The sequence below is a fragment of the Grammomys surdaster genome, unplaced genomic scaffold, assembly GCF_004785775.1.
Source record: "Grammomys surdaster isolate TR1022 unplaced genomic scaffold, NIH_TR_1.0 125752, whole genome shotgun sequence".
Classification (NCBI taxonomy): Eukaryota; Metazoa; Chordata; class Mammalia; order Rodentia; family Muridae; genus Grammomys; species Grammomys surdaster.
Genome location: NW_021620584.1, coordinates 2,207,213 through 2,222,812, shown reverse-complemented (window position 1 = coordinate 2,222,812; position 15,600 = coordinate 2,207,213).

Here is a 15,600-nt window from a genome sequence, read left to right as displayed (position 1 = left end):
GATTTTTATTTGTCCCTCATAATCTTGATCTATGACTCCGGGGTGAACAGTTAATCCTCTCAGAGTCGTAGACGATCTTCCTAGCACTACTCCTACTGTATTCTCAGGTAAGGGTCCTGAAAAATCAGAAGGTATAGGCTGACACCCCATGGTGGGTGTTAGTACTGCTCTGGCGGTAGCACAGAGATCCAGTCCTGCCGAGCCTGACGTGGCTCTCCTGATTGTCTTATCCTTTGATGTTGTTGAGGGTTGTTCTGTAGGTTCTCTATCGCCCCATACATTTGTGGGCCCTGAGGGTGTGGGCCCCGTTGCCCGTTTTTTGGCAGAGGGGAAATTACACGTCCTCTGTCGTCTTTAACTGATCTACACTCATTTGCCCAATGTTTTCCTTTATTACACCTAGGACACATTCCAGGCACCTTTGTACGATTGTTATTAGTAGTGCCAGGTGCTCTACATTGTCTTTGTATGTGTCCCAGTTTTCCACACCTGAAACATTTAACATTAGAGGTCCTCTGAGCCGCTAAAACAGCAGCTGCCAATCCAGCATTAGATAGAGGTCCTCCTATTTCTCTACAAGCCTTTATCCATGCATTTAGTCCTTTTCCTTTCCAAGGTGTAATAGCATTTCTGCACTCTCTAGTACACTGTTCAAAAATTAGTTGTTCTATGAGAGGCATGGCCATCTCAGGATCTCCAAAAATCCTTCCTGCCGCCTCCATCATCCTAGCCACATAGTCTGAGAATGGCTCAGTGTTCCCTTGGATAATTTTTGTCAAGTTTCCTGAAACCTGTCCTTTGTTAGGTAGGCTTTTCCATGCTTTTACAGCTGCCTTATTAATTTGCTCATATACTTCTACAGGGTAGGCCGTTTGATTGATAGCCCATTGTCCCTGTCCTGTAAGCATGTCAAAGTCCCATTGTGGATGCCCCTGAGCTAAATTTTGTCTTGCCTGTGAAGCACAAAATTCTTGAAAAATAGATTTCCAATCTAGATACTGTCCCATAGTCAGGCAAGCCTTAACAGTATTATACCAGTCATCTGGTGTCATGGCACTGACCACAAGTCTTTCTATTAATGCCTGAGTAAAAGAGGCATTGATTCCATAAGTCTGTACTGATTCGGCCAGCGCTTTTAATTGTTTTAAATCTAGCTGTGAATGTTGCCTGGTTTGGTTAGCATCTTCCCGTACAGGAAAGGCTACTCTTATCTTTTTTCTCTCCTTAGCTGTAATAAGAGAATTGGACGGCAGTCTTTCCTGTCTCTCTTTTGTTTTTTTCTTTTTAACTCTAACTACTTCCTCCAATGGTGGGGCAGATTGGGCATACCCTGGTGCATAAGGCGAATCCAGCCCGTATCTTTCAGACTCATAAGGAGCTGCTTCTTTATCTAACTCTGTCTGTTCCTCAAGATCTAACACACTATCAGAGGATGAGGTGTCGGTATCCTCTGTATCTTCTTGGTCCCCCGAGGACGTCTCCTCAGAGGCGGAGTCATTAATTCTTAAATTCTGAAACTCAGTTAACACTGGGTACAACTTTTTCTTAGGCCCTTTCTGTTCCACTTTTGTAGCTACTTTTTTTAATTTCTTCGTTCTATTCTTAGCGCTCTTTTCCTTTTCTGCTTCTGATAGGCTATCCTGGTGTTCTGCCAAAGCTTTTTGTCCCTCTCTTACCTTATCTTGGCATTTTGCATCCTCTATACAGGCTCTAACCATTTTGTACAGCGGCCATGTGCCTGGTCTTAACTTTCCCTTCTCCTTTTCATTAATCAAATCTCCGCCGAGCTTGCCCCAGGAGCCCTTTGACAAGGACCCCGTGGATACAAACCAGGGAGCTACTCTATCCACATCTCGCAGAAAATTACACAACACTTTCTCGGGAACCTTTAAACCGCCTGCATTGCTGAGAGAAGCGGCTTCATTTGGTGGTTACCCATACTGCTTAGAGGGAACGAGCTTGCACAGTTATCTACCTGTGACTTACAGCTCCTGAATACACGGAGGGCAAGTACACTCCTTCCCTTGTGTATGGCAGTTAAGACAGAAGCAGAGCACAAGAACTACCACGGCCCAAACGGGGATAGCAATAGCAAAATAGACAGGATCCACCATACCTTGCAGAAAAGACTTCTCGCGCGGCCAGTTCTGAATCCTCTGTTGAGCTAACAGGGTCCCTCGAAACTGGATAAAACTCCGAGACGTTCGGCTTTGTCCCCCGGGTTTCAGTCACCAGTTGCAGGGCGCCAACTCGCCGAAAAGGAGAATGCCACGCTTCAGGATTCTTCTGGCAGCATTTTTATTACAGCTCTTTTAGTGTTACAGCTCTCTTAGATGGTAGTGTTACAGCTCCCTTAGATGGTAGTGAGGCGAGGGACCCCAAGCCCCAAAAGCTTGTGGCTTATATAGCGCTTTAGGAGATGTGCCGCACACTCATTGGCTATTATGATGTCGCCAAATTAGCATACTGGTTTTTGCGCCTTGCGCAGGCGCACATTCAAGCAAGGCTCACAAGAAGAACCAGGAAGCAGGAAACCGGCGCCATCTTGCGATGGCGGACGCGGCTCCTAACAAATAAGTAAATAAACTTAATAAAAAAGATACTACAATATAAAAAAAAGACAAGGAAAATGAAAACAAACCTTTAATTAAGGAACAGTTATGATATATGTTACAAAAATATGTTTTAGAACACTTCCTTTTTTCTTCCCAAATCTGGAAACATATAATTAAATTTTTTAAAGGTACACATTAATAATAAAATATGAGTATTTTCTAAAACAAAGAAACAGAACTCATAGGCTCTGTCAACATTGTGAAAGAGCATTTGTAGCTCTACAGAGAACAAGAGAAAGTGGGAGGTAGTAAGGATTTTATGGTGGACGGAGAAGTTGAAGCTGCTCTTAAAAAAAAAAAAAATGAGATTTAACAAAACCAAAAGCAGAAGCTCTCAAAAAGGAGAGAGGTAAGGGAACTTGAATTTGGATGATGAGGAGTTACAAACAGGCAGAAGGGGTTGGGGGATAATAACAAGGAAAGAGAGAGAAAAATAAAAATAAGAAGGGTAAATTAGGAAGTGGAAAGGGTTCTGTAGACTAGTCCTTTGCTCTTTTGATCAGTTGTTAATTTGGACATAGACAACTAATGCCCATTGCTCATTATTTTACAGATGATTTATGAGCATTTGTTTTACACATCATTATTCTCTATGCCTCAGGGCCAGATTAGATCTTCCCACATATTGTGTAGTCTTTTTACTTTTACTGCATTTTTTGTTTTATATGTTATATTGTGTGCAATATTTATTAATATATATTTAAATATGTATAATTTATGAAACAAAAATATATATGCATATGTGTTTATTTCTGAGGTCTCTTTCCTGTTTCATTACTCAGTGTTTTAGTGTTATGCCTGTAGCATGATAGTTCTACTAAAATAACTTCATAATGTATTCTAAAGTGAAGAAATAAGATTTCTCTGACTTTGTCCTCTAAGCTCCATTAAATCACCTCAAATTCTTTTCTTGTTCTATAAAATCTTCAGGATTACTTTTTCCATTGTCATTTCTTAAAAATGTCTTTGGCATTCTTATAGGAATTTAATGAATCTGTAGATTATTTTGCATAGTTTATAATTTATTTCTCATCCTTCCAGTTTCCATCTGCACCTCAGCTGTGCCACAGCTCTCTGAACCTAAATCACGCCCAGAAATAGCTAGTCTCCCAGAAGTGCTGTCATCCCTAATTACACAGATGAGATCACCACTATTTTTCCAATAACTGGCCAAAGTGGGACCTGGGAGGAGCCCACAGAACACAGGAACCATGTAGCAGTTGGGAGTAGGTTCCTTCCAGGTTCCAGCTCTAAACAGGAGCTAATCCTGTGTCACAGGTCTTCACACCCATATTCTGACCAGTGAGAATTGGTTTTCCAGGAGTGCTGACACACCAAAGATCACAGGGTCACAGGACAGCTCCAGTAAGAGACAGCAAGACCAGATAACACCAGATATGACTAGACTTTGAGAAGAAGCCACAAGAATCTAAATAACAGAAATCAAGGCTACTTGGAATCATTAGAACCCAGTTCTCTTACCACAGCAAGTCATGGATACCCCAACACACATATAAAGCAAAATTCAGATCTAAATTCTCATTTCCTGAAGATGATAGAGGACTTTAAGAAGGACATAAATAAATTCTTTAAAGAAATACAAGAAATATGTTTATCATTAAATGGGAAAATAGTTACTGGATCTCATTGTTATGTTGGTGGACAATTGAATGATCAGCCTTTCTTGTCTTTTTTTAAAAATTTTTTTCCATTTTTTATTTTTTATTTGTTTTATTATTTATTTTTTCTCAAATCGTACTTCATTCACACAGGGGTTATAAACACAGAAAGGCAGGAGTAGGTAGAAGGAAAGAAAAGATCCCCAATGTTAAGGGCCAGTAAATATCTTCAACAAAATTATGCAAGAAAACTTCCCTAACTTAAAGAAAGAAATGCCCATAAATGTACAAGAAGCCTACAGAACTCTAAATAGATTGGGCCAGAAAAGAAATTCCTCTGGTCACATAATAGTCAAAACAACAAATGCAGAAAACAAAGAAAGATATTAAAAGCAGAAAGTGGAAAAGGTCAAGTAACATATAAAGGCAGACCTAGCAGAATTACACCAGATTTTTCAACAGAGACTATAAAAGCCAGAAGATCCTGGGCAGATGTCATATAGACCCTATGAGAACAAAAATGCCAGCACAGGCTATGATACCCAGCAAAACTCCCAATTAATATAGATGAAGAAACCAAGATATTTAATGACAAAACCAAATTTACAGAATATCTTCCCACAAATCCAGCTCTATGAAGGATAATGGAAAACTCAAACACAAGGAGGGAAACTACAACCTAGAGAAAGCAAGAACGTAATATTCTAACAAACTCAAATGAAGAGAGCTACACAAACACAATTCCACCTCTAATAACAAAAATAACAGGAAGCAGTAATCACTTTACCTTAATATTTCTTAATGTCAATGGACTCAATTCCCCAATAAAAAGACATAGACAAACAGACTGGAAATGTAAACAGGACCCAGCATTTTGCTGCATACCAGAAACTCACCTCAGTGACAAAGACAGACAATATCTCAGAGTTAAAGTCTGGAAAACAATTTTCCAAGCAAATGGTCCCAAGAAATAAACTGGAGTAGCCATTCTAATATTGAATAATATTGACTTTTGGCCAAAATTTATCAAAAAAGATAAGAAAGGACACTTCATACTCATCAAAGGAAAAATCTACCAAGATTAACTCTCAATTCTGAGCATCTATGCTCCAAATGGCAGGGCACCCACATTCATAAAAGAAACGTTAGTAAACCTCAAAGCACACATTTCTCCTCACACGATAATAGTGGGAGACTTCAACACCCTACTCTCATCAATGGACAGACCATGGAAACAGAAACTAAACAGAGACAACAGTGGAACTAACAAAACATATGAACCGAATGGATTTAACAGATATCTATATAACATTTCATCCAAACCCCCCAAAATATACTTTCTCTCAGCATGTCAAAGTACAGTCTCAAAAACTGACCATATAATTAGTCACAAAACAAGCCTCAACAGATAGAAGATTGAAATAATCTCATGAATCCCATCAGATCACCACAGACTAAGGCTGGTCTTCAATAACAACAAGAGCAACAAAAAGCCCACATACATATGAAAGCTGAACAACTCTTTACTCAATGAACTTACTTTACTCAATGAAATTAAACACTTTTTAGAATTTAATGAAAATGAAGGCACAGCATACTCAAAATTAGGGGACATAATGAAAGCTGTACTAAGAGGAAAACTGGTATCTCTGAGTACCTCCAAAAAGAAACTAGAGAGAAACAGCACAGCTGAAGGCTCTCAAACAAAAAGAAACAAATACACCTAATAGTAATAGATGTCAGAAAATTATAAAACTCAGGGCTGAAATCTACCAAGTAGAAACAAAAAGAACTACACAAAGAATCAACAAAACCAGGAGCTGGTTCTTTGGGAAAATCAACAAGATAGATAAACCCTTAGCCAGACTAGCCAGAGGGCACAGAGACAGTATCCAAATTAACAAAATCAGAAATGAAAATGGAGACATAACAACAAAAACTGAGGAAATTTAAAAAAATCATCAAATCCTACTACAAAAGACAACAAAACTGGAAAACCTGGCTGAAATGGACAATTTTCTAGACAGATACCAATACCAGGTACCAAAGTTAAATCAAGATCAAATAAACCATCTAAACAGCTCCCTAACTCCTAAAGAAATAACAGCAGTGATTAAAAGTCTCCCAACTGGAAATAAATCCTGGAACCCGATAGTTTTATTGGAGAATTCTATCAGACCTTTAAGGAAGACCTATTACCAATATTCTTAAACTATTCCACAAAATAGAAACAAAAGGAACAGCACTCAATTTGTACTATGAAGTCACAATTATGCTTATACCTAAACTACACAAAGACCAAACAATGGAAGAGATCTTCAGACCAGTTTTCCTAATGAATTTCAATGTAACAATACTTAATAAAATTGTCACAAAAAGAATCCAGGAACACATCAAAAACTCATTCACCAGGATTGAGTAGACTTCAACCAAGGGATACCAAGATGGTTCAATATATGAAAATTTATAAATGTAATACATTATATAAAAACCTCAAAGGGGAAAAAAAAACATAAGACTATCTCAGTAGATGCTGAGAAAGCATTGACAAAATTCCACACCCCATTTTTGCAAAAAGTCTTAGAAATGTCAGGAATTCAAGGCCCATACTTTAACATAGTAAAAGAAATATACAGCAAGCCAGTATTCAACATCAAATTCAGTGGAGCGAAACTTTAATCAATCCCACTAAAATCAGAGACTACACTAGGCTGCCCATTCTTTCCCTATCTATTCAGTATAGTGCTGAAAGTTCTAAACAGAGCAATTGGACAACAAAAGGAAGTGAAAGGGATACAAATTGGAAAGGAAGAAGTCAAAATATCACTATTTGCAGATGATATGATAGTATACTTAATGGGCCCAAAAAGTCTACCAAAGAACTCCTACACCTGATAAACAACTACTGCAAAATGGCTGGATATAAAATTAATTAAAAGAAATCGCTAGCCTTCCTCTACTCAAAGGATAAACAGGCTGAGAAAGAAATTAGGGAAAGGGCACCCTTGACAAAAGTCACAAATAATATAAAATACATTGGTGTGAATCTAACCAAGCAAGTGAAAGATCTGTCCGAGAAGAACTTCATGTCTCTGACAAAAGAAATCAAAGATCTCAGAAGATGGAAAGATCTCCTATGCTCATGGATTAGCAGGATTAATACAGTAAAAATGGCCATCTTGCTGCAAGCAATCTACAGATTCAATGCAATCCCCATCAAAATTCCAACTCAATTCTTCATAGACTTAGAAAGAGCAATCCTCAAATTCATTTGGAATAACAAAAAACCCAGGAAAGCCAAACTATTTTCAACAATAAAATAACATTTGAGGGAATCACCATCCCTGACCTCAAGCTGTACTACAGAGCAATAGTGATAAAAAACTGCATGGTATTGGTACAGAGACAGGCAGGAAGATCAATGGAATAGAACTGAAGACCCAGAAATGAACCTACACATGCACCTTTGGTCACTTGATTTGACAAAGAGCTAAAACGGTCCATTGGGGAAAGACAGCATGTTCAACAAATGGCACTAGTTCAACTGGCAGTCAGCATGTAGAAGAATGAAAATCGATCCATTCTTTTTCTTTAAAAATTGGATATTTTATTTACACTTCAGATGTTATCCCTTTCCCCATTTCCCCCTGACCTTGAAATCCCCTATCCCATTCCCCCGTTCTCTTGCTTCTATAAGGATGTGCCACCAACCACCCACCCACTTCTACATCCACACCTTTGAATTTTCTCACATTGGGGTATCCAGCCTTCATGGGACCAAGGACCTCTTCTCACACCCATGCCTAACAAGGCCATCCTCCCATACCTATACAGCTGGAGCCATGGGTTCCTCCCTATGTCCTCCCAGGCTGGTGGTTTAGACCATGGGAGCTCTGGTTGGTTGGTATTATTGCTCTCCCCATGAGGCTACTAACCCTTTCAGCTCCTTCAGTCTTCTCTCTAGCTCCTCTATTGGGAACCCCATGATTAGTTCAATGGTTAGCTGTGAGCATCCACCTCTGTATATGTCAGGCTCTGGCAGAGCCTATAAGGAGACAGCTATATCAGGCTCCTGTCAGCATGCACTTCCTGGCATCCACAACAGTGTCTACCTTTGGTGATTGCACATGGGATGGATCCCCTGGTGGAACAGTCTCCAGATGACCCCTCCTTCAGTTTCTGTCCCACACTTTGCCTCCATATTTGCTCCCATAAGTATTTTGTTACTCCTTCTATGAAGGACTGAAGCATACACAATTTGGTTTTCGTTCCTCATGAGCTTCATGTGGTCTGAGAGTTGTATCTTGGGTATTGTGACCTTTTAGGCTAATATCCACTTATCAGTGAGTGCATACCATATATGTTCTTTTGTGATTGGTTACCTCACTCAGGATGATATTTTCTAGTTCCTTCCATTTGCCTAAGAACTTCAAAAATTTATTGTTTTTAATAGCTGAGTAACACTCCATTGTGTAAATATAATACATTTTCTGTATCCATTTCTCTGTTGAAGAACATATGGGTTCTTTCCAGCTTCTGGCTATTATAAATAAGGTTGCTATGAATGTAGTAAAGCACATGTCATTGTTATATGTTGGAGCATCTTCTGGGAATATGCCCAAAAGTGGTAGAGCTTGGTCCTGAAGTAATGCTATGTCCAATTTTCTGAGGAACTGCCACACTGATTTCCAGAGTGGTTGAACCAGCTTGAAATCCCACCAACAATGGAGGAGTGTTCCTCTTTCTCCACACCCTTGCCAGCATCTACTATCACCTGAGTTTTTAATCTTAGCCATTCTGACTGGTGTGAAATGGAATCTCAGGGTTGTTTTGATTTGCATTTCCCTGACGACTAAGGATGTTGAACATTTCTTTAGGTGCTTCTCAGCCATTCGAGTTTCTTCTGTTGAAAATTCTTTGTTAAGCTCTTTACCTCATTTTTTAATAGGGTAATTTGGTTGTCTGGAGTCTAATTTCTTGAGTTCTTTGTATATATTGGATATTAGCCCTCTATCAGATGAAGGATTGGTAAAGATCTTTTCCCAATTTGTTGGTTGTCATTTTGTCCTATTGACAGTGTCCTTTGCCTTACAGAAACTTTGCATTTTTATGAAGTCCCATTTGTCAATTCTTGATCTTAGAGCATATGCCATTGGAGTCCCATTGGTCAATTCTTGATCTTAGAGGATAAGCCACTGGTTTTCTGTTCAGGAATGTTTCCCCGTGTCCAAGTATTTCAGGTTCTTCCACAGCTTCTCTTCTATTAGTTTCAGTGTATCTGTTTTTTTTGTTTGTTTGTTTTTTGGGGGGGATTTTCGAGACAGGGTTTCTCTGTATAGCCCTGGCTGTCCTGGAACTCACTCTGTATACCAGGCTGGCCTCGAACTCAGAAACACGCCTGTCTCTGCCTCTCAAGTGCTGGGATTAAAGGCATGCACTACCACTGCCCAGCCCAGTGTATCTGGTTTTATGTGAAGGTCCTTTGTGGACTTGGACTTGACATTTGTACAAGGAGATAAGAATGGATCAATTTGCATTCTTCTACATGCTGACCTCCAGTTGAACCAGCACCATTTGTAGAAAATGCTGTCCTTTTTCCACTGTACTGTTTTAACTCCTTTGTCAAAGATCAAGTGACCATAGGTGTGTGGATACATTTCTGGGTCTTCAATTCTATTCTATTGATCTTCTTGCCTGTCTCTGTACCAATACCAGGCAGTTTTTATCACTATTGCTCTGTAGTACAGCTTGAGGTCAGGGATGGTGATTCCCCCAAATGTTATTTCATTGTTGAGAATAGTTTTCAGTGTGTCAGTTTTTTGTTGTTGTTGTTGTTGTTTGTTTGTTTGTTTGTTTTTGTTATTCCAAATGAATTTGGAAATTGCTCTTTCTCTCAATGAAGAATTGAGTCGGAATTTTGATGGGGATTGCACTGAATTTGTAGATTGCTTGAGCAAGATGGCCATTTTTACTATATTAATTCTGCTAATCCATGAGCATGGGAGATCATCGCATCTTCTGAGCTCTTCTTTGATTTTTTCTTCAGGGACTTGAAGTTCTTGTTATACAGATCCTTCACTTGTTTAGTTAGATTCACACTAAGATATTTAATATTATTTATAACTATTGTGAAGGGTGTCGTTTCCCTAATTTCATTCTTAGACTTTGAGTATAGGAAAGCTACTGACTTGTTTAAGTTAATTTTATACTCAGCTACTTTGTTGAAGTTGTTTATCAGGTTTAGGAGTTCTCTGGTTGAATTTTTGGGGTCACTTAAGTATACTATCATATCATCTGCAAATAGTAATATTTTGACTTCTCTCTTTCCAATTAGTATCACTTTGACTTCCTTTTGTTGTCTAATTGCTCTGGCTAGGAGTTCCAGTACTGTATTGAGTAGGTAGAGAAAGAGTGGGCAGCCTTGTCCAGTCCCTGATTTTAGTTGGATTGCTTCAAGTTTCTCTCCATTTGGTTTGATGTTGGTTACTGGTTTGCCGTATATTGCTTTTATTATGTTTAAATATGGGCCTTGAATTCCTGATCTTTCCAAGACTTCTAACATAAAGGGATTTTGAATTTTGTTAAATGCATTTTCAGCATCTAATAAGATGATCATGTGTTTTGTTTTTTCCCTTTGAGTTTGTATATTTATTTCAATATTTTTGTATTTTTTGAGGCCTGCTTTGTGACCAGTTATATAGTCTATTTTGGAGAAGGTACCATGAGGTGCTGAGAAAAAGGGTATACTCATTTGTTTTAGGATGAAATGTTATATAGATATCTGTTAAATTCATTTGGTTCATAGCTTCTGTTAGTTTCACTGTGTCTCTGTTTAGTTTCTATCTCCATGATCTGTCCATTGCTGAGAGTGAGGTGTTGAAATCCCCCATTATTATTATATGATATGCAATGTTTACTTTGATCGTTATTAAAGTTACTTTTATGAATGAGGGTACCCTTGCATTTGGAGCATTGATGTACAGAATTGAGAGGTCATCTTGGTAGATTTTTCTTTTGACAAGTATGCCGTTTCCTTCCTTATCTTTTTTGCTAACTTTTAGTTGAAGTTGATTTTATTGGATATTAGAATGGCTACTCCAGATTGCTTCTTGAGACCATTTGCTTGAAAAATTGTTTCCCATCCTTTTACTCTGAGATATTGTCTGTCTTTGTCACTGAGGTTCGTTTGCTGCTTGCAGCAAAATTCTGGGTCCTGTTTACATATCTATTCTGATAGTCTATGTCTTTTTATTGGAGAATTGAGTCCATCGATGTTAAGAGATATTAAGGAAAAATGGTTATTGCTTCCTGTTATTTTTGTTATTAGAGTTGGAACTATGTTTATGTAGTTATCTTCTCTTAGGTTTGTTGGAATATTACATTCTTGCTTTTTCTAGGTTGTAGTTTCCCTCCTTGTTTTGGAGTTTTCCATCTATTATCCTTTGTAGGGCTTGATTTGTGGGAAGATATTCTGTAAATTTGGTTTTGGAATGGAATATCTTGTTTTCTCCATCTATGTCATCTACATCATCTCAATCATCTACAATGATGGAGAGTTTTGCTTGGTATAGTAGTTCAGGCAGGCATGTGTGTTCTCTTAGGGTCTGTATGATGTCAGTCCAGGATCTTCTGGCTTTTATAGTCTCTGGTGAGAAATCTGGTGTAATTCTAATAGTTCTGCCTTTATATGTTACTTGACCTTTTTCGCTGTTTTTAATATTTTTTTTGTTTTATGCATTTAATGTTTTGATTATTTGTGACAGGAGAAATTACTTTTCTAGTCTAGTCTATTTGGAGTTTTGTAGGCTTCTTATATGTTCATGGGTATCTCTTTCATTAGATTAGGAAAATTTTCCTCTATAATTTTGTTGAAGATATTTACTGGTCCTTTAAGTTAGGACTCTTCACTCTCATCTATACCTATTATCCTTAGATTTGGTCTTCTCCTTGTGTTCTGGAATTCCTGGATGTTTTCAGTTAGGAGATTTTTGAATTTTGCATTTTCTTTGACAGTTGTGTCAATGTTTTGCATGGTATCTTCTGCACATGAGATTCTTTCTTCTATCTCTTGTATTCTGTTGGTGATTCTTTTGTCTTGACTCCTGATCTCTTTCCTAGGTTTTCTATCCCCAGTGTAGTCTCCCTTTAAAATTTCTTTATTGTTTCTACTTCCATTTTTAGATCCTGGATGGTTTGTTTAATTCCTTCCCCCGTTTGTTTGTTTTTTTCTTGCAATTCCTTAAAAGATTTTTGTGTTTCCTCTTTAAGGGCTTCTGCCTGTTTGCCTGTGTTCTCCTGTATTTCTTTAAGGGTGTCATTTATGTCCTTTTAAAAGTCCTCTATAATCATCATGAGAGCTGATTTTTAAATCTGAATCCTGATTTTCTGGTGTGATGGGGTGTCCAGGACTTGCTATGGTGGGAGAACTGGTTTGGATGATGCCAGGTAACTTTGGTTTCTCTTGCTTATGTTCTTGTACTTGCTTTTGCCATCTGGTTATCTCTGGTGCTACCTGCACTCACTTTCTCTGATTGGAGCCTGTCTTTCCAGTTATCTTGTTCCTTTCAGAACTCCTCAGAATCTGTCTCTTTGATCCTGTGATCCTGAGCTCCTGGGTGGATGAGCTTCTGGGACTCAGACTGCCTCTGGGGTTCTGAAATCCTGCTGCTCTGTGTGCAGTGGTTCCTCCACTGCTCTGAGAGCAGTGGTTCCTCTAGGATGTGTCAGTATATGGTATTTTCAGGGGAGCAGAGCAGGTAGGATTCTGCCCCAGCCAAAAGGACCAAGCAAGAGGCAGAATGTGAGTGGTATTCTAGAGGGTGGAGGGTTGGGTGGGTGGTGGGTCCTGAGTGCCTCAGGCTCCCAGTTGCAGCTCTGAGGCATAGGGTTGAGGGAGAGGGTGTTTACCTCTGCTCTGAGTGCAGTGGTTCCTCCAGGATGGTTGAGGATATGGTGTCTTCATGGGATGGTTCAGTATATGGTGTCTTCGTGGGAGCAGGCCAGATAGAAGTGTGCCCCAGCCAAAATGACCAAGCAAGGGACACAAGGGGAGTAGTATTCTAGAAGGTGGGGGTTTGGGTGGATGATGGGTCCTGAGTGCCCCAGGCTCCCAGCTGCAGCTCTGGGGTGTAGGGTTATGAGGGAGGGTTCTTGCCTGTTGCTCTGAGTGCAGTGGTTCCTCTAGGAAAGGACAGGATATGGGGTCTTCATGGGAGCAGACCAGCTAGAAAACGATCCATTCTTATCTCCTTGTATAAAGTTCAAGTCCACGTGGGTCAAGGACCTCCACATAAAATCAGATACACTGAAAGTAATAAAAGAGAAAGTGGGAAGAGCCTTGAATACATGGACACAGGGGAAAATTTCATGAACAGAATATCAATGGCTTATGCTCTAAGGTCAACAATCAACAAATGGGACCTCATAAAATTATAAAGCTTCTGTAAGGCAAAGGACAGAGTCAACAGGACAAAATGGCAACCAACTGATTGGAAAAAGATCTTTTCCAATCCTACATTCAATAGAGGGCTAATATCCAATATATACAGAGAACTCAAGAAGTTAGACTCCAAAGAACCAAATAGCCCTATTGAAAATGGGATACAGAGCTAATGAAAAAATTCTCAACTGAAGAATATCAACTGGCCAAGAAGCACCTAAAGAAGTGTTCAACATCCTTAGTCATTAGGGAAATGCAAATCGAAACAACTCTGAGATTCCACCTCACACCAATCAGAATCGCTAAAATAAAAAACTCAGGTTATAGCAGATGCTGGCAATGATGTGGAGAAAGAGGAACACTACTCCATTGCTGGTGGGATTGTAAGCTGGTACAACCACTCCAGAAATCAGTCTGGAGGTTCCTCAGAAAATTGGACACAGTGCTACCTGAGGACCCAGGTATACAACTCCTGGGCATATAACCAAAAGATGTTCCTGCATATAACAAGGACACATGCTCCACTACGTTCTTAGCAGCCTTAGTTATAATAGCCAGAAGATAGAAACAACCCAGATGTCCCTCAACAGAAGAATAGGTACAGAAATTGTGGTACGTTTACACAATGGTGTATTACTCAGCTATTAAAAACAATGACTTCATGAAATTCTTAGACAAATGGATGGAACTAGAAAATATCATCCTGAGTGAGATAACCCAGTCACAAAAGAACACACGTGATATGCATTCACTGATAAGTGTATATTGGCGCCAAAACTTGGAATATCCAAGATACAATTCACAGACCACATGAAGCTCATGAAGAAGGAAAGACCAAAGTGTGGATGCTTCAGTCCTTCTTAGAATGAGTAACAAAATGTTCACAGGAGGTATAGGGTGGGAGAGACATGGGAGGAAGAATGGAGGGGGAAGGGAATAAGGGGAGCAGGATCAGGTATGGGAGGAGATGAGGATGAAATACAGAGAGTCAGAAATTTGAATAGAGGTATGTAACAATGGGGAATGGGGAACTGGGGATAGCTACCAGAAAGTCCCAGATGCCAGGAAAGCAAGAGTCTCCCAAGACCCAAGTGTGATGAGATTAACTGAAATCCCCAACAAAGGGAGACCATATGCAGAGGTTAGGCAAGGCTCCCAGTTGGGTGATGGGGCCACTCATTCATCTCCAAATTTTTAACCCAGAATTGCTACTGTCTAAGGGAAATACAGTGTCCAAATGTTGAGCAGAGTCTGAAGAAAAGGCCATCCAGAGACTGCCCCATCTGGGGATCCATCCTATATACAGACACCAAACCCAGACACTATTTAGGATGCTAAGTAGTGCTTGCTGACAAGAGCCTGAAATAGCTGTCTCCTGTCTGCCAGAACCTGACAAATATAGATGTGGATGGTTGCAGTCAACCATTGGACTGAACATGAGGACCTCAATGGAGGAGTTAGAGAAGGGACTGAAGGAGCTGAAAGGGTTTGCAACCCCATAGGAAGTATAATAATATCAACCAACCAGACACCCCAGAGCACCCAGGGACTAAATCACCAACCAAAGAGTTTACATGGAGGGACCCCCGTGGCTCCAGCTGCATATGTAGCAGAGGATGGCCTTATCTAGCATCAATGGGAAAAGAGGTCCTTGGTCCTGTGATGGCTTGATTCCCCAGTGTAGGGGAATGCCAGAGCAGTGAGGTGGGAGTGGGTGGGTCAGTAGGGGAGTACTGTCATAGAAGCAGGGAGAGGGGGAAATTGGATAACATTTAGAAAGAAAAAAAAAATATCCAATAAAAAAGTAGCATAAAGTAGAAAAAAAGCTAATTTGGTTCACAGTTCAAGGAATATAGTCCGTTCTTACACCAAAGTCTGGCAGCAAGAGCTTGAGACAGTTATGTCCTGAGGCAGGGTGAGTGACGAA